At 35.7% G+C, this 20,508-nt stretch overlaps 1 long non-coding RNA gene across 2 annotated transcripts; it reads left to right on the plus strand.

The window, feature by feature from the left end:
- Window positions 1–13,650: 13,650 nt before the first annotated feature.
- LOC126655427 (uncharacterized) lies at window positions 13,651–14,769 on the plus strand. Of its 2 annotated transcripts, none has more exons than XR_007633019.2 (2): window positions 13,651–13,928; window positions 14,246–14,769. It is a non-coding gene; the product is annotated as an uncharacterized LOC126655427 (long non-coding RNA). The 2 variants fall into 2 exon arrangements; XR_007633018.2 differs by having other exon boundaries at window positions 13,651–13,875.
- The last annotated feature ends 5,739 nt before the right edge of the window (window positions 14,770–20,508 follow it).

Raw genomic sequence — 20,508 nt, forward strand, 5'->3', positions numbered from 1 at the left:
TGACCACCTTTGATTTGAAAGAAGACATCATATTCTTCAATTCTGAAAAATCTACTAGAATTTGAGAAAATTGGATCTCAACATAAGATTTAAAACTAATGAAATCTAAATTCATTTGTTTCTGATAAGAATATGTTTCTTGAACTTTATCTCTGAACACTTTTAAAATATCTTCATTGATGAACAAATCAACAGGCTGTTTATTATCCTTACTGCCAGAAGTTTCTACAACTTTTTTTTTCTCTTTCAGAAACAGAAAATTGAATTCAACATTCAATCTCTCTTCAGATGTTGGTTGGATATTTACCAACTGAAACTAAAAACAAATAACATAACAGAAAATTAGAATAAATATACCAAAAAATAAGAGAAATAAATTTAATAAAAGAATAATTGTATTACTGTTACGTAATATACCTGTGATGAACTTTCACAAAAGAAATCTCGGAAAAGGTCTTTAAAACTCCACATAACAGTTGATTTCCAGCGAACAATACAGGGTAAAGAAGCATTTACTCGGGTAGCAATTTTTCCATTCACAAACGGACAACATTCGAAAAACCATATTTGCAAAGCTAATGGGAACCCATCATAACGTTCAGAGGTAGGACTTTAAATTGTATTTTTTTTATACAAATAATCACACTTCTTTTTAGCACTCAGTCTACTCTTCAAAAAACTCAATAGTTGAATAAAATATATCTTTACCCCATACGTAGTCTTCAAATTTTCCAGTACTTATTAAATGAAAATGACAATCACTTACTGCTGAATCAGATCTATTGTTATACAAAAACAACTCAATGAAATACAAAATAGCTAATTCTAAAGAATTTTCTTCACAATCTCATCTTTTCAACAAAAAACATTCTTCAATTGATTTCTTTGTGATCTTCTTTAATCCAGTAAAATACTTGATTTTTAATTCACAAGAATCATTTGAATAATCATTTCTATCAACATCGCCAATGCACTTCAATACGGTAATTAAAGAAAATTCAGAAATTCCAAATTTCAGATACTTACCAGATATCTTAATCCACAACTCATAAAAATTAGGTTGTCTTACTTCTCTTAGTAATAAAGAATGAACCAACTGTATTTGTAGAACAAAATCTTGCATATTTAAAAACTTTCCAAAGCAAGTTTTAGCAAAACAATCTAACATAGAAGCAGAAAGATTAGATTTAATGTTGCTAATTACATCAACTCCTTCAGTGTCACGATCCATTTTCATGAATCGTGACCGGCGCTAGGGTATGGGTATGGTTGTACCAAAACCCGTAGCAAGCCTTGCGGATAACAAATAAATATTATAAACAACTATGTACCTGCATAAAACCAAATGCTCGGGGGCAACCGAGACTTCAGCCTAGTCTAGCAGTACATAAAGCAATATATATTTAAAGTACGCTTATCTCAGAATAATCTCCAACAATATGGCAATATAATATAAATTCCATAAACACTGTAATCATGCCAAAAGCGATAAAGTAATAGTTGGACAAATCCAACAAACAATAGTCAAAACTATAAACGTAAGACTAAGACATGAATAATATGAAACTACTACTGCGGTCTAAGAGTTTAAAATAGTTCGACACTTTATTTCTGAAATAAATAAAGAACCTCCGAAAATGAAGAAACGGAGATCGACCAAATGCTCAAATCACAAACCTGGAAAATTTGGGAAAACAACGGGGTCAGATTTACTGAGTAGAGTTTATATAACCATTTACATTTATTAAGTTAAAAACCTTTAAAACGTTTAATAAAACATTTTCATTATGGATTATCAATGAAACCCTAAACCACAATTCTAAATCCATTGTCGTGTCGGTGAGACGTATCTCAAAACCGATCCCCGACTATCACTTAATAAATAGTGAGACCAGGAGACGTATCTTCCACCGATGCCCTCACTAAGGTGAGACGTATCTCAAACCTACCTCAATACCATAATCATTACCGGTGCGCACGCAGTCCCGATGATGCCCATCGAGTAGCACGTTCCAAATCAAATCCACAATGTCGAAAACAGTTCAAAAGCTGCTTATACATATATATATACAAAATATAATAATTGCTTAATAAAGAGGTAAATAGAGATATAAACTCACTACTCGCTAAATCCACGTGATCCTGGCAAGCAATCTAACTCTGGTTCGCCTCTGAAGTACGAACAGTCGACAGGTCTAAATAAAATATTAAAATCATAATTAAAATAAGACCCTAACTCTAAAGAGTACTAGACACCACGTAGGACTAGCACAACGCAAAACCAAATCACATTTAATAAACACTTATATTAAATGCATTTCAAATATAACCCAAGTTATAACGTACAAATCATATAAACATATTAAAAATGGTACATAAATAATTTAAATAAATCTGAGTTAAAATCCATATTAGTGAGTCAGCCGAGTTATTAAAAACTACCAAGCTTCTTCCCACTTATTGGGCGACCACAGTTTAACCCAAACAAAACTTATAAATTTTATAAACCCGAGTTTATAAATTAAAAATACTTGATAAAACCATTATCTATATTAAAATAGAATTTAATATCTTATAGTTCAAGTAACCCAAGTTACAACCCAAAAACTTAATTAGATAAGTCATAAAAGTTTAGGGACTAAATTGTACTTTAGCTAAATAGGGACTAAACTGTACTTTAGCCACTAATGGCTAAATGGTACTTTAGTCAATTATAAAATCCAATAAATTTCCCATTCTTAATTTACTAATTAAAAATCAATTAGAAGTCCCAAAAGATAAAACATAACTTAAATAAGCTTTTAGAAACTTTTAGGGGCTAAATTGCAAATTAGCCAAATTGACATTTCAATTAAAATTAAATATAATCACCGAGTAATTATATTAATCTAAGTTGTAAAACACTAAACGTTTACAATTTACCAATTTATAATCAAAACGAGATTCGAAAGTTACTTTTAAAAAAACAACTCAATTGGTAATTAACTAGAGGGATTCCATTGATTTAGCCAAACAACTTTAATAATCAAAATGGCTATTTAGCCATCTTCTTTGTTTAAAGCAAAACTTCCCCGCCTAGCCATTAACATCAAGATACAGAACTCAAACAAACCATTCATGTAATCAAACCAATCTAACCTAGAGCATGAAAACTAGGTAATCAACCATAATATATACATTGCTCAATCTAGCAACAACACAACCCTATAGCAAACTCATGATCAAATAAGAACAGTAGCTACATAACGAAAACAAGAATGGTAATAACAACATGAACACGGCGGCGATGAACAGACAGATTTATCACAGCACAATCATTTAATTTATGATTCACAACATTCCTAGGGATCTAAACATCAAGAAAATATAACGAGATCACAACCATTCAAAAAGAATGGATCGGCAGAAACTTAAGAAATTAAGAGCAGTGATATGTAAACTTAAAGCGATAAACCGTACGGCGATTGAAACGAGGTCGATTACGTACCGTTTTGCGAAATCGAGATAGGGAAACGTAGATACGCGAGTCTAGAATCTCCGGGATCGAACGGAATCAATTTCGATCTAGAAACGAAAGAGAATGAATCAAAATACCTAAGTAATGTGTTAAACCAAAACTGAAACTAAGGATGAGTAACTCACGAAGAACACCAAGACTGTGAGGATGATTTCAGCGTGATTTCTCAGGGATCCTTGAGAGGAAAGTGACGGCTAGACTTTGATGAATATGTGAGAAAGAGTTTAGGTTAATGAAATTTGGTATTTAAATGGTAGGATTGTGAGGAAAAGAAACGTGAAACAGAAGCTTATCCCATGAATAAGTTGGAAGAAAAGAAACGTATATATGCAGAGATGTTTGCTGCACAAAATATGAATTCCTTATATATGCAGTGATGGGCTTTCAAGTTAAGCACAATGGGCCAATTATGTATCTCATAAACAAGAGTGCATGATTTGCATGAATTCAATAATATATCTAATTTCCTTTTTCTTTTTTTCTTTTTTTTTAAAATTTAATAATACACACTAAACACGAATCGAACCACGATCGAATTAACGAGCGACTAAAATAAAATTAAATAAAAATATAAAATAATATTAATAATAATAATAATAAATTACTTAAAACTTGACGGAATGCAAAAATTTATAATTAAAGTAAAAAATAATAATTTAAAAATACGGCATATTACATTCTCCCCAACTTATTAAAAATTCGCCCTCGAATTTAAACAAATAAACATAACAACACACCAAGTACAGAAACAATCAACTAAATCACATAAGCAACGATACACGCACCTCAAGGAAAGAGGAAAGGATAACGTTTCCGCATATCGGACTCCGTCTCCCAAGTGCACTCCTCAACAGAATGATTCCGCCACAGAACTTTGACCATCGGAATCTCCTTGTTCCGTAACCTACGCACTTGCGTATCGACAATCTCAACTGGCTGTTCCTCATAGGACAGCTCCTGCTCAATCTCAACGCTCTGGGGCACAATCACATGTGAAGGATCTGAGATGCACTTCCTCAGCATAGAAATGTGAAACACAGGATGTACTAACGACATGTCTGGCGGCAGAACCAGACGATATGCCACAACTCCAATCCTCTCTGAAATCTCATAAGGACCGACGTACCTCGGTGTCAACTTTCCCTTTACACCAAAACGAACCACGCCTTTCATAGGCGAAACCCGAAGAAACACAAAGTCTCCCACCTGAAACTCGATGTCTTTTCTCTTCGGATCAGCATAACTCTTGTGCCGACTAAAAGCTGTCTCCAACCTCCGTTTGATCAACGGTACCTTCTCTGAGGTAATCTGAATAATCTCAGCACCAGACAACTTCCGCTCGCCGACCTCTTTCCAGCAGATAGGAGATCGACACTTACGTCCGTACAAAGCCTCATAAGGTGCCATCTCAATGCTCGCATGGTAACTGTTGTTGTAGGAAAACTCAATCAACGGCAAATGAGTATCCCAGCTACCCTGAAAATCAAGAATGCACATCCTGAGCATATCCTCCAATGTCTGAATAGTCCTCTCAGACTGACCGTCAGTCGGAGGATGAAAAGCTGTACTGAAGTCCAATCGAGAACCCAAGGACTCCTGTAACGCTTTCCAGAACCTCGAAGTGAAAATAGAACCTCTGTCAGAAACAATCGAAACCGGTACACCATGCAAACTGACAATCCTGTCGATGTACAACTGAGCAAACTTCGAAGCAGGATACGAAACCTTGATTGGAAGGAAATGAGCTGACTTGGTCATACGATCAACTATCACCCAGATGGAATCGTACCCCTGTCGAGTACGTGGTAAACCAACAACAAAGTCCATGGCAATCCGCTCCCACTTCCACTCTGGAATAGGTAGTGGCTGCAGATAGCCAAAAGGTCTCTGATGTTCCAGCTTCACCTGCTGGCAAGTCAGACACTTGGAAACGTACTCTGCAACATCTTTCTTCATTCCGCTCCACCAATACGTACCCTTGAGGTCATGGTACATCTTGGTAGATCCCGGATGAACACTGTAAGTTGACCTATGCGCTTCCTCCAGAATCTGGTCTCTCAAACCATCTGAATCCGGAATGCACAGTCTAGAACCAAACCTGAGAACTCCGTCAACAAAAACAAACTCGGAATTCCCATCCAGATGGATCTCATCCATAATCCATTTCAATTGTGGATCCTCAGCTTGTAAAGCTTTAATCCTATCAATCAAAACCGGCTGCACCTGCAGTTGTGCCAACAGACCACCATTCTGAGAAACATGAAAACCGTAGCCCGAAGCTATCAAACCATGCCACTCTCTAACCATGGGTCTACGCCCAACCTCAGAAATATGGGCCAAACTGCCCGAAGACTTGCGACTCAACGCATCCGCTACCACGTTAGCCTTACCAGGATGGTACTGAATAGTACAGTCGTAGTCTTTCAGCAATTCTAGCCACCTCCTCTGTCTCAGATTCAGCTCTCGCTGATCAAAGATGTACTTCAGACTCTTGTGATCAGTGAAGATCTCGCAGGTCGCACCGTACAAGTAGTGCCTCCAGATCTTCAGAGCAAAAACCACAGCAGCTAACTCCAAGTCATGTGTAGGGTAATTCACCTCATGCTTCTTCAGCTGACGAGAAGCATAGGCGATCACCTGGCCATGTTGCATCAACACGCAACGCAAGCCAATCCGAGAAGCATCGCAGTACACAGTAAAACCCTCTATGCCAGAAGGCAACGCCAACACAGGAGCTGTAGTCAGAATCTCCTTCAGCTTCTCGAAACTTGCCTCACATCTGTCGGTCCACTCAAACTTAACACCCTTCTGTGTCAGCTTAGTCAAAGGTGCAGATATTCGAGAGAAATCCTGCACGAACCGACGATAGTAGCCAGCTAACCCGAGAAAACTCTTGATCTCTGTAACTGACCTCGGCCTCTGCCAATCCATGACCGCCTCAATCTTCTTCGGATCAACCTTGATCCCATCCTTCGACACCACGTGTCCTAAGAAGGTAACCTGTTCCAGCCAAAACTCGCACTTTGAGAACTTAGCATACAACTGATGCTCTCGCAAGGTCTGTAGTATAGTCCTCAAGTGATAAGCATGCTCCTCCTCACTCCGAGAATAAATCAAGATGTCATCAATGAAGACGATAACAAACTGATCCAAAAACGGCTTGAAAACCCGATTCATAATGTCCATAAACGCTGCTGGTGCGTTAGTCAACCCAAACGACATGACTAGAAACTCGAAATGCCCATAACGCGTTCTGAAAGCAGTCTTAGGCACATCGACATCCCGAATCCAAAGTTGATGATACCCGGATCTCAAGTCAATCTTGGAAAAACACTTCGCACCCTGCAACTGATCAAACAAGTCGTCGATGCGAGGGAGAGGATATCTGTTCTTGATGGTAGCCTTATTCAACTGCCTGTAGTTGATACAAAGCCGAAAGGAACCATCCTTCTTCTTAACAAACAGAACTGGAGCACCCCACGGAGAAGTACTCGGTCTGATGAAGCCACTGTCCAGAAGTTCTTGTAACTGCTCCTTTAACTCCTTCAGCTCAGCAGGAGCCATCCGATACGGCGGTATCGAAATAGGACCAGTTCCAGGAACAACGTCAATGCAGAACTCGATATCCCGATCAGGTGGTAATCCAGGCAACTCCTCTGGAAATACGTCAGTGAACTCATTCACTATAGGGACAGTGTTCATACTGCCCACCTCAGCATCCATGTCTCGAACCACAACTAAGAAAGCTTGACAACCCTTACTCATCATCCGCTTTGCCTTGATCGCAGAAATCAGATTCTTCGGTGTCTCCGCCTTTTCCCCTTGAAAAGAAAAGGGTAGATCACCTGGAATCCGAAACTCAACCGACTTCCCTCGACAGTCGATCGAAGCATAATGGCGTGCCAGCCAATCCATCCCCAAAATCACGTTAAAAGAAAGGACATCCAAAATAACTAGGTCAGCACGCAAGTCTCTTCCATGGATAACCACGGAACACGATGGATACACCACGTCCACCACCACACAGTCAGATAAGGGAGTAGAAACAGATAAAGGTTCACTCAAACTTGTTGGCGTTACACCCAACTTAGCAGCAAAACACGTAGACACGAAAGAATGGGTTGCACCCGCATCAAATAAAACAAGTGCATCTACGAAAGAGATCTGAAGAGTACCTTGCACCACTGCGTTAGATGCATGAGCATCCTGAGGAGTAAAGGCAAAAACTCTGGCCTGACCCTGACTCTGCTGCTGAGAGCTCTGCCCGGTACCATAGCTGCTAGAACCTCTACCGCCGTTGCCACGGCCTCCAAAACCACGCCCTCCAGAACCTCGGCCCCGCTGGCCACCAAAAGAAGCAGCAGGTTGAGAAAACCCTGCTGGTGCAGAGAACACTGGTCTCTGACTCTGATAGGATGGCTGAGCGACACTAGCTGCCGACATCTGTTGCCCAGATGCCTGACACTCTCTGGCAAAGTGACCCGGCTGGCCACAAGTGAAACAACCTCCTGGTGCTAAACGACACTCGCCCGGATGTCGACGTCTGCAGTTCTGACGAGAAGGAAAACTAGCACCTCCGCTGTTACCGCGCCCAAAACTGCGGTTGCTACCGCTGTTGCCTGAACTGTAGGTGTACGGCTGATAACTCTTCTTGACACCCCTCTTCTTGTTCTTGTACTGAGAAGGTGCCGATTGGTAGCTACCACCACCACTCTGCTGTCCAGGGCCAGAAGACTTCTTGGTCTGAGAAGGACCAGAAATATCCCCAAACTGCAGTAACGAGCTCTCCATACGCCGAGCACTGTCTACTACGTCTGTAAAATCTCTGCGTGTCTCGGTCAGCAAACTCACAAAATCGCGCCCTAAGCCTTTTACGTATCTATTGTTCACCCTTTCCTGATCTGTCTGCAAGTCCGGCGCGAACCGACCCAACCTCACAAACTCTGTCGTATACTCGGATACTGACCTATCATCCCTAGTAAGTGAGAGCAACCTGTCTCTGTGACCCTCTGTCACTGAAAACGGCAAGAAGAAAGCTCTGAATCTCGCCACAAACTGAGCCCAAGAGATGGTAGCCATGTCAGCATGAACATAGCCACGAAACCAGTCACCAGCTGAACCCTTCATGGATATCTCGACTAGAACGACAGTCTGACGCTCAGTAGCCTGAAGTCGCCGAGCATTCTGCTCAACCTCCTCGAGAAAATCCAGCGCGTCTCCAGAACCGTCAAACTCAGTTGGCTTCAGCCTCATGTAAGCCAAAACCAAATCTCTGTCAGTGGTTCCGACACCACCAACTGCTGCACCACCAGCCTGTGGTTGCTGCTGCTGAACAATCTGACCCAACACTGCATATTGATCCTGCATGGCGACTTGTCCCGCCTGCAGCTGAACTTGGTTGAGTTGTAAAGCAGCAACTCCAGCCAAAAATGTGTTGAAGTCAAAGTCCTCCAACTCAGGTTGTGCCGCACCTGGTGCTTGAGCACCCCCTGCAGCACCGCGTCCTATGCCTCTGCCTCTACCTCTGCCAGCTTGGCCTCGGCCACCACGACCTCGACCAGCTCGACCCCGACCAGCTGGGCCTCTGCCTGATAGTCCTCTACCAGCATGAACCTCTGGTTCATTCTGATCCACCTCCATAGAGATCGCGTCATCAGCCTCAGCATTTTGCTGAGCCGCAGCACGAGTACGAGTATTCATTCCTAAGAATGAAACAAGAACAATTTTAAATAACACAGCAAATTTCATACCCAAGCATGAAATAGAACAAGCACCAATTAAGATTTCCCGAGAAATCGACAACGATAAAAATTTTATTCACCCAAGTGAAAACAACCACATAATAAGCAATAAGCAATTAAATCCACACGACTGACTCACGACATTCCTATAGGAGTAGGCAGAAAGTTTTGAAAACAAAAGATGACGTTTCAAAGACAAGACTCGAATCCTAATTCCGCAGTAGCTCCTAGGACAATTTAACCACTTAACATGCCAAACAATAAACACTTAACATTTAAAAGGCCTTGGTTTGAAACCAAAGCTCTGATACCAAGTTTGTCACGACCCATTTTCATGAATCGTGACCGGCGCTAGGGTATGGGTATGGTTGTACCAAAACCCGTAGCAAGCCTTGCGGATAACAAATAAATATTATAAACAACTATGTACCTGCATAAAACCAAATGCTCGGGGGCAACCGAGACTTCACCCTAGTCTAGCAGTACATAAAGAAATATATATTTAAAGTACGCTTATCTCAGAATAATCTCCAACAATATGGCAATATAATATAAATACCATAAACACTGTAATCATGCCAAAAGCGATAAAGTAATAGTTGGACAAATCCAACAAACAATAGTCAAAACTATAAACGTAAGACTAAGACATGAATAATATGAAACTACTACTGCGGTCTAAGAGTTTAAAATAGTTCGACACTTTCTTTCTGAAATAAATAAAGAACCTCCGAAAATGAAGAAACGGAGATCGAACAAATGCTCAAATCACAAACCTGGAAAATTTGGGAAAACAACGGGGTCAGATTTACTGATTAGCATTTACATTTATTAAGTTAAAAACCTTTAAAACGTTTAATAAAACATTTTCATTATGGATTATCAATGAAACCCTAAACCACAATTCTAAATCCATTGTCGTGTCGGTGAGACGTATCTCAAAACCGATCCCCGACTATCACTTAATAAATAGTGAGCCCAGGAGACGTATCTTCCACCGGTGCCCTCACTAAGGTGAGACGTATCTCAAACCTACCTCAATACCATAATCATTACCGGTGCGCACGCAGTCCCGATGATGCCCATCGAGTAGCACGTTCCAAATCAAATCCACAATGTCGAAAACAGTTCAAAAGATGCTTATACATATATATATATACAAAATATAATAATTGCTTAATAAAGAGGTAAATAGAGATATAAACTCACTGCTCGCTAAATCCACGTGATCCTGGCAAGCAATCTAACTCTGGTTCGCCTCTGAAGTACGAACAGTCGACGGGTCTAAATAAAATATTAAAATCATAATTAAAATAAGACCCTAACTCTAAAGAGTACTAGACACCACGTAGGACTAGCACAACGCAAAACCAAATCACATTTAATAAACACTTATATTAAATGCATTTCAAATATAACCCAAGTTATAACGTACAAATCATATAAACATATTAAAAATGGTACATAAATAATTTAAATAAATCTGAGTTAAAATCCATATTAGTGAGTCAGCCGAGTTATTAAAAACTACCAAGCTTCTTCCCACTTATTGGGCGACCACAGTCTAACCCAAACAAAACTTATAAATTTTATAAACTCGAGTTTATAAATTAAAAATACTTGATAAAACCATTATCTATATTAAAATAGAATTTAATATCTTATAGTTCAAGTAACCCAAGTTACAACCCAAAAACTTAATTAGATAAGTCATAAAAGTTTAGGGACTAAATTGTACTTTAGCTAAATAGGGACTAAACTGTACTTTAGCCACTAATGGCTAAATGGTACTTTAGTCAATTATAAAATCCAATAAATTTCCCATTCTTAATTTACTAATTAAAAATCAATTAGAAGTCCCAAAAGATAAAACATAACTTAAATAAGCTTTTAGAAACTTTTAGGGGCTAAATTGCAAATTAGCCAAATTGACATTTCAATTAAAATTAAATATAATCACCGAGTAATTATATTAATCTAAGTTGTAAAACACTAAACGTTTACAATTTACCAATTTATAATCAAAACGAGATTCGAAAGTTACTTTTAAAAAAACAACTCAATTGGTAATTAACTAGAGGGATTCCATTGATTTAGCCAAACAACTTTAATAATCAAAATGGCTATTTAGCCATCTTCTTTGTTTAAAGCAAAACTTCCCCGCCTAGCCATTAACATCAAGATACAGAACTCAAACAAACCATTCATGTAATCAAACCAATCTAACCTAGAGCATGAAAACTAGGTAATCAACCATAATATATACATTGCTCAATCTAGCAACAACACAACCCTATAGCAAACTCATGATCAAATAAGAACAGTAGCTACATAACGAAAACAAGAATGGTAATAACAACATGAACACGGCGGCGATGAACAGACAGATTTATCACAGCACAATCATTTAATTTATGATTCACAACATTCCTAGGGATCTAAACATCAAGAAATTATAACGAGATCACAACCATTCAAAAAGAATGGATCGGCAGAAACTTAAGAAATTAAGAGCAGTGATATGTAAACTTAAAGCGATAAACCGTACGGCGATTGAAACGAGGTCGATTACGTACCGTTTTGCGAAATCGAGATAGGGAAACGTAGATACGCGAGTCTAGAATCTCCGGGATCGAACGGAATCAATTTCGATCTAGAAACGAAAGAGAATGAATCAAAATACCTAAGTAATGTGTTAAACCAAAACTGAAACTAAGGATGAGTAACTCACGAAGAACACCAAGACTGTGAGGATGATTTCAGCGTGATTTCTCAGGGATCCTTGAGAGGAAAGTGACGGCTAGACTTTGATGAATATGTGAGAAAGAGTTTAGGTTAATGAAATTTGGTATTTAAATGGTAGGATTGTGAGGAAAAGAAACGTGAAACAGAAGCTTATCCCATGAATAAGTTGGAAGAAAGGAAACGTATATATGCAGAGATGTTTGCTGCACAAAATATGAATTCCTTATATATGCAGTGATGGGCTTTCAAGTTAAGCACAATGGGCCAATTATGTATCTCATAAACAAGAGTGCATGATTTGCATGAATTCAATAATATATCTAATTTCCTTTTTCTTTTTTTCTTTTTTTTTTTAAAATTTAATAATACACACTAAACACGAATCGAACCACGATCGAATTAACGAGCGACTAAAATAAAATTAAATAAAAATATAAAATAATATTAATAATAATAATAATAAATTACTTAAAACTTGACGGAATGCAAAAATTTATAATTAAAGTAAAAATTAATAATTTAAAAATACGGGATATTACATTCAGTATGTCCAATTTTCATTGGAAAGTAATCTTTAGGATGAATATAATAATCCCAATCATATATCAAAAAAAAGAAAAAAAACACTAATAAAACACTAATAGAACACTATAAAAAACATAAAATAAAAAAATGTATTAGTATAATCACGAAAACAACAGATTCAAACTGAAAAACATATCTGTAAATTAATGAGAATTAGAAACAGCTTCTAATAGCAAAAAATTAACAATATTCATTTAATATAAAACAAATTATATATTAAAATTGAAAACAAAATCAACATAAGTAAGAAAAATATAATAATATTCTAAATCAAAGTAGATATATACCTTAATATCACCTACTGTTTTCGATATAACTGAATCATTAAGTTTCAATTTCTTCGTAGGTAGTTTTTCACAAATTTTTCGTTTTTTGCAAGGAATGAGTTTTTGTCTACAAATAACTGATGATTTAGGCAAATATGAACTTTTAATAGAATTATCATGAGGACTAAGAGATGATCGAGTTTTCACCATTGCAGAGAAATTAATTTGTTAAGAAAAAATTTAATCGAAAAAATGAAATTTCAGAATGCATAAGACGTTGATGTAGAATAAAAAGGATATGAAGACACGTGTGTTAGTAAAAAGAAGAAACATCGCATATATCAACAATTAACTAAAAAAATATAGTATAAACCATATATAAACCATAATAAAGCCTTTGTTTAACTAATAATTTAAAAAATGTTATATGTATACATATTAAATAAAAAAATTTAATATGTAAATTAAATATAATTATAACAACATGTAAAATAAAATTAAATAAAGAACAATAAACAAAAATAAAATAAAATAACAGATGAAATATGCAATAGAAAAAATTAAAATTTAATTACATATTTGCAAAAGACATAATATATAATTTATACATCAAAAATACACTGCAAAGACATAATAATAGATAAAATTTCATTACAAAATAAAAAACAATAATAAAAAAAAGAGAAAATGTCACCATATACCTCAAAATTTGAAAAGTTTATGTTAGTGACTAATAAAAACAAATCATGCAGAAATTTCTCATTTTTTAATATTCATTTCTATTGTATACCTCATTTTATGTTTTTTACCTTTTTAACCTTCATTTCAAGGATTAGAGTTTTGGGAAAGAGATTAGGTCTGATAGTGGGACTGACGGCGATCAATCGGCAGTCGGACCGGCATCTCGAGCACTATTTGTATCGTCTCTTCCATTTCATTTTCTTGCCGATTTATTTATGTAGCCGGTATTACTTTCGTTGCTATTGCGGTGGCTCCTCCGTCAGATGCTAGGGTGCAGATTGTAAGTGCTTTTAATTCCTACGGTGGTGCCATACAAAGCATCTAAAAGCAATGGTAGTTCCTCTCTGGATTGAAATGAAACTAAAAGTGTGAACTGTAGCTCTAGAGATCTTCTTATGCTTATCAAATTGAATTTTAATCTCAACGAACTTGTCAAAACGACTGATATGAATTTTAATTTAGATTAGTAAGTTTAATTTATCTCTAATATTATTGATGTTATTGATCAATAAAATAATTCCCAGCTTGATCTTTTCGTTGGTTGATTGAGTTGAGAATAGTGGTTGTTTGTACTTTTGAATTCATTAATGGAAGATTGGAAATTATGACTTGAATTTTTTGTTCTAATTTGTTAGTTTGGCTTGTGAAAGGGAGTGCCGCCGAGGTGAGGACTGTTGCCTAATCAAGCTTATAACCATTGATTACAATACTGGCAAGGAACAAGCAGTAGTCATTGAGTGTGGAGGCCATGATGTTGCTTGCTTCAATAACATTGATCATGTTCATGGTTGGGAAAGTGATATTATAGCTATGACACAACAAACGTGGAAAAGTGAAAATATTGATATTTCATATTGTATGTGAATCACTGAAAGATGATAAATTTACATAAGAGCACATAAAAAAGTTTATGCCAAAATTGGTTGGGAGGCTATATGTAATATCTTTGCTCCTCAACACCTTTTCGATGATCATGCGGCGGGGACTGCTTAACAAGATGTTGAGGTTTACGACATTTTGTAGCTATAGTCATGAATCGGGTGGAACATAGTGGAATTTGACTCCAACTTGTATAGAGAGGTTCATATTTGAATTTGACAGGTTGAAGGTTAAGAGCTCAAGAGTAGAAATGTAAAAATCAAGATTGATAATGAAATTTTCCAATAAGCTTTAACTTCATTTGGTGTTTCATTTTTATACTTTATTTATTGTTCTTCATTTATTATTAACATGACAATTTGATTAGGTGACTTATGTATCTATTTCACTTTTTTTAATGGAATTTGTGTTGGTTGTTTACAGAACTGTTGTTTTTAAAAGATATAGTTAAATTATAAATATTTTCATTTTCATCACTAGTCGGTTTATTGTGCAATAGAACTTTGTTCTTGCAGTTGGAGTTGTTAAAAAGCATATTATTATTGTTGATATAGTAATTGTAGTTAAATTAGTGGTCATTTTGGAGATTAATGATTTCCATAATTTTAGCAGCAAATCTCCATGTTTCAGCATTTTATAGTGAATCCAACAAAGCATGTTATAAATATTTCAGTTTAAATGAAATGTATTTTGCAGTCTATAAAACTAAAAATCTACCTGATGTGAACCAGATATAAACCTATATCAACTGAACTATTTTAATTCAATTTTTAATAAAAGTTGTCTTGCTGCTCTTTACAATCTTAAATGATATTTTATGTGGAGAAAATTTTGAGATTTAATATAATATACAAATTGAATATCTCTTTTAAAATGTATTTGACAATCTATAAAACCGAAAATTAACCTGATGTTAACCGGATGTGAACCTATATCAACTGAACTAACTTACTTCAATTTTTAATAAAATTTGTCTTACTGCTTTTTAAAATTTTAAATGACATTTTATATAGAAATAATTTTGAGATTTAGTGTAATCACAAATTGAATATTTATTTAAAGTGAAATATATTTGACAGACTATAAAACCGAATATCAACCTGATATGAACCGGATGTGAACGTATATCAACTGAACTAACTTAATTCAATTTTTAATAAAATTTGCCTTGCTGCTATTCTCAATCTTAAATGGCATTTTATATAAAGAAAATTTTGAGATTTAGTGTAATCACAAATTGAATCTCTTTTAAGCGAAATATATTTTACAGCCTATAGAACCGAAAATCAACCTGATGTAAACCGGATGTGAACCTATATCAACTAATTACCTTAATTCAATTTTAAATAAAATTTGTCTTATTGCTCTTTATAATTTTAATTGACATTTTACACAGAGAGAATTTTAAAATTTAGTATAATATACAAACTGAATATCTCTTTTAAATAAAATGTATTTGACAGTCAATAAAACCAAAAATCAATCTCATGTGAATATATATCAACTGAACTAGCTTAATTTAATTTTTAATAAAATTTATCTTACTATTCTTTACAATCTTAACTGATATTTTATATAGAGAGAATTTTGAGATTTAGCGTAATGTACAAATTGAATATCTCTTTTAAGTGAAATATATTTGACAGTCTATAAAACCAAAAATCAACCTGATGTGAACCAGATATGAACCTGTATCAACTGAACTACTGTAATACCCCGTATTTCTGTAAGCCACATGTAGAGAATTTATTAGCCGGAAATATATGAATTAAATTTAAGCATAAATTTAATTTATAAATATCCCTAAATGTATATCGTAATAATCGGAGTTTAAAAATTAAATCGGGGATTTAAATTTTAAACAAGGTTTATGAACGAGCTAATAAACGGAAAATACGATTTTGCGTCGTATATGAAAATGTATTAATAATTAATATATCAATGTACATATCTAAATGGAGAGTTTAAAATTTCGGACAAAACCCCGAAATCAAAATGTCGAAACTCGGAAAGTTCGACGAGTTATGGACGAATATAAATTAAGATATATATATATATATATATATATATATATATTAAATAAAAAAATAAAAAGAAAAAGAATAAGGTGTGAGGTGGCTGACTAAGTCGGCTGTAAAGAAAATATTCTTCTTTTAGTCCCTGAATTTTTTACTTTAATTAGTTTTAATTACGAACTAATTAAATGGTGTTAGATTTTCTAAATTGAAAATTAAATAATATATAAGTCCCGAGCGAATAATTTTGGTGTCAATATTCCAGAAATAATTTGACGAAGTTACCGTCAAATTTTTATGAAATTTAAACGTAGTAATTTTATTCAAGCGGGATTAATTTTGACCTAATAAATCTCCTGTGATTTATTAAAAATAAAATATAACTCAGATGCGAATAAAAATTATATTTTTATTCATTTTATATTTTATTAGATTTTTGGGAAAAGTTTTGCGGAATTTGGAATTAGTCTCCGTTTGGCTTACGGACGACTAATTAAAATTAGAGTTAAAGTGCATGATTGATCTAGTACCAAGTGACACTTTAACCAATATGGAATTCTATAAATACGGGGAGAGGGGCAAGCCATTTTGCTCTCTGCAGGTTTATGTTGAGGTGCCTGCTAGTTGTAATGACGTGCCTGCTAGTTCAAAACGGTAAGCGCGATTTAGGTTTCGTCGATTTCTCGATTCCGACTTCGATTTCTTCGAGGATCCGCACGTATTTGAGGTAATAACCGTTAATTTGAATTCGGTTATTAGTAATTTGAATTCAATTATTATAAATTGGATTATAATTAATATTATAACGTCGACCGTATCGAATCGATCGAATTCGAATCGGTTTAACGTTTCGATTGCGGATTAGAATTGAATTGGATATCGTTGTGTTGTTTGGAGTATTTTTACGCGTGTAAGCAGGTCGGACTCAGCCCGGGGTGTGTCCCCGTGGCTGTGCGTAGGCTGTGCGAGCGCACAGCTCTGCTGTGCAGACGCACAGTCCCCTCTGTGCGGACGTACAGCGAGTCGGAGGTCCGGTATTTAGACGTTTTCGTCCTAGTTCGAGTTGTATACTCGATTGTTGATTCAAGGGACTTCCGAAACGTAAGCTGATACGTTTAAAAGGTTAAAAAGAACCTAGATGTTTGAGAATAGTCGGTTTATTAAAACAATGTAATGTTTTAATAAAACCCTACGTTAATCAAAGAGATTAATGTTAAAAGGACTATAAGTCCATACCAAGAGTGGTATTATATATTGAACGAGAAGTTCAATATTGAGATTAGTTTATATGTGATGTTTATAGTGTCAGAGTTTGTTTATTGAATCTATCCTTTATACGATAGGACTAGAGTTAGAAATTCAATGTCTAATATTATTTTGACATTTGAATTTTAATTAGATCCGACGAGTAGTCGATCTAGCGAGTCAAACACCAACGTGTTTGACTGACAAGCTTGCTTGGAGCTTATGTTTTTGAAAATGGGGACGAAAGTACTGTGAGTTTTACTTTGTGGTTTTTACTTTTGAATATTTATATTTAAACTGTTTTAAATAACGAATCGCGCTAGTATAACTTAACCATGAAAGATCCATTGGAACAAGCTTCCTATTGGTTGTCAATAGGACTGTGTGATCACCAGTAGTGTTTCTCAATACGAGCCTGTGTCTGACATAGAGGTCAGTTAATGTCATTGGGCGTTGGAAGTGCTAGCGATCCTGACTTAACAGTCTGAGACGGCAATAACGGTTACGGTCACAGGCAATACTGTGATGGCAGTTTCACGGTTTTGGTCCAGACACCCGGCTTAGACGGCAGTGATTTAGTTCACGGTCTAAGGCCTGTATTGTGTAGGTTGAGACCCATACAATAGTATGCCTTGTAGGGTTTCATCTGGATCGACTAATTGGTAATATTTTACATATACAAATGTTTTATGTATTTGCGATTTGAATATTCAACTGTAAATTGTAGACTCACTCAGAAATATTTATATTTCTGACCCTCCCCAATGTTCACCTTTCAGGTTATCAAGTACGAGGTCAAACTTCCACAATAATTCTGGAAGTCAATGTTAACCATACCTCTAGAGCTGCAAGTAGTCGGGTATTGGGAAGTCTGTCTTTTTATTTACAGAAGTTCAAACTTATTTTGATATACTCTGATTTGAACTAGTGTATATGTATATGACTGAAAAGCCGCGTGTTTTCTAAAATGCTAGGACCAGGTGTTTGAGTGACACACTGGTTTCATGTGTTTCTTATTTTAGGATTGTATTAGAAACAGAGCAGGTGCGTCAACTGAGATTGATGTTTGCGCTCTGGTTTCTTTAAATACAATCAGGGTCTTAAGACTCAGCTTTTAGAAATGTGTTTACATTAAACAAGAGAAAGGTTTTAACGGTACTTTCTGAAAACAGATCATATGTGATATATGATCTTGAATTGCGATCGCGTTTTTGATAAAGGTGTAAAAGTATTTCTGCAACGAGGTTGCAAACCTTTTTATGTTTTAACACGCGAAAAATTTACAAAGGTTATTAGGCTTGCTACGGGTTTCGGAGCAACCACTCCCATTCCCTAGCGCCGGTCGCGACCCTCGGATTTGGGTCGTGACAAAGTTGGTATCAGAGCAATAGTTCTCGGACTCGAGAATTTAAAAACATTGCTGATACATGGAAATAAAGTATGGGGTAGATGTCATAGGAACTACTGCAGCACATAGGATTCGAGTCATGTCTCCTACATATATTCTTATGTTTCATAGGTTCTCAGCCTTCCCTTTTGGGATATAAGACTGCGATATATGCGTGCGAGTCGTCTAGACAATTCGATAACGATGCTTGGATATCAAGCATGGAAATAACGTGAAGACACTATCGAAGTCATTTGATAGTTGTATATGGAGATGTTTGACAAAAGAAGTACGAATTCAGAGAAATGGAGTAGTTGTGAGGAAATCTTATTGGTTACAGAGTTTAGGGTCAGGAGGAAACTTACAAAAAAAATAAATGATATAACCTGTCATGGTTATTCATTTAAATGATTTAAAAGCATAATTGTGCCTAGACATGATATAAATGTGTATAATTGTCACGACATGGTAGAAATGCACCACTACATATATGAATACATGCATTAGATGAACATGCATCACTAATAGTACAACAGGTATCCGGATATCAATGCATATCCGAGCTACGAAAAGTTAAGGATAAGAATATCCTTAAATAAGATGTCTAGGGCATTGTACCCTAAGATACTAGAAATAAGAAAGGAGAGGGTAGTACCTACTGATAGAGCAGTGATTAAGACGTTAGAGATACGTGATTTCTCACTAGCGATTAGTATAACTTGGGTTTAGAAAGATTCAAGATAAGTGAGAGACACACAAATCAAGGTGTAGTGGATAGAGATAGTGTATTGATGAAGCGAGTTTCAGATGATGTCTGAAAATCGACAGGGTGTAGTAAAACCCTGATAACTTTTAGTTGAACCGTTGGATCGGTTAAATATTGGAATATCATGTTCCTAAGATGGTTGCCTAGAGGTTAACCGTTGCGATTGTCAAACAGAATGTTAGACGATGGATATTTTTGAAAGTATTGATGAGAAACTTGCGTGAATTTTGGCAGTCAAAAATGCAAGTGATGAAATTATGAAATATAGAGTTTAAGTAACTTAGGATTATCAATGTAAGCTCCATATATATGTAAATGAATTTGAAAACTGTTGTGAAACAGTGGTTTCAAATTGAGAAAATTTCAATAACCGGGCCTTGTGACTATGAAGTCTTGGCTGGCTGGTGCGAAATATACATGTGGATTACATGTATTTGAAAGTCGGGCCATAAATGTGTATAGTATGGCCGACCAAAAATGAAAAATGTGAAACAAATGTTTTATTTTTAATATAAATGTTTTGAAAACGGAGCGAGAAGTTGATAATCAGTTAATTAAATATAGTAGTGGCTATAGAGCATTGAGAATGACTCTTAGCTGTGAGCGAGAAGGTTATAGATA

The sequence above is a fragment of the Mercurialis annua genome, linkage group LG7 (assembly GCF_937616625.2).
Source record: "Mercurialis annua linkage group LG7, ddMerAnnu1.2, whole genome shotgun sequence".
Lineage (NCBI taxonomy): Eukaryota > Viridiplantae > Streptophyta > Magnoliopsida > Malpighiales > Euphorbiaceae > Mercurialis > Mercurialis annua.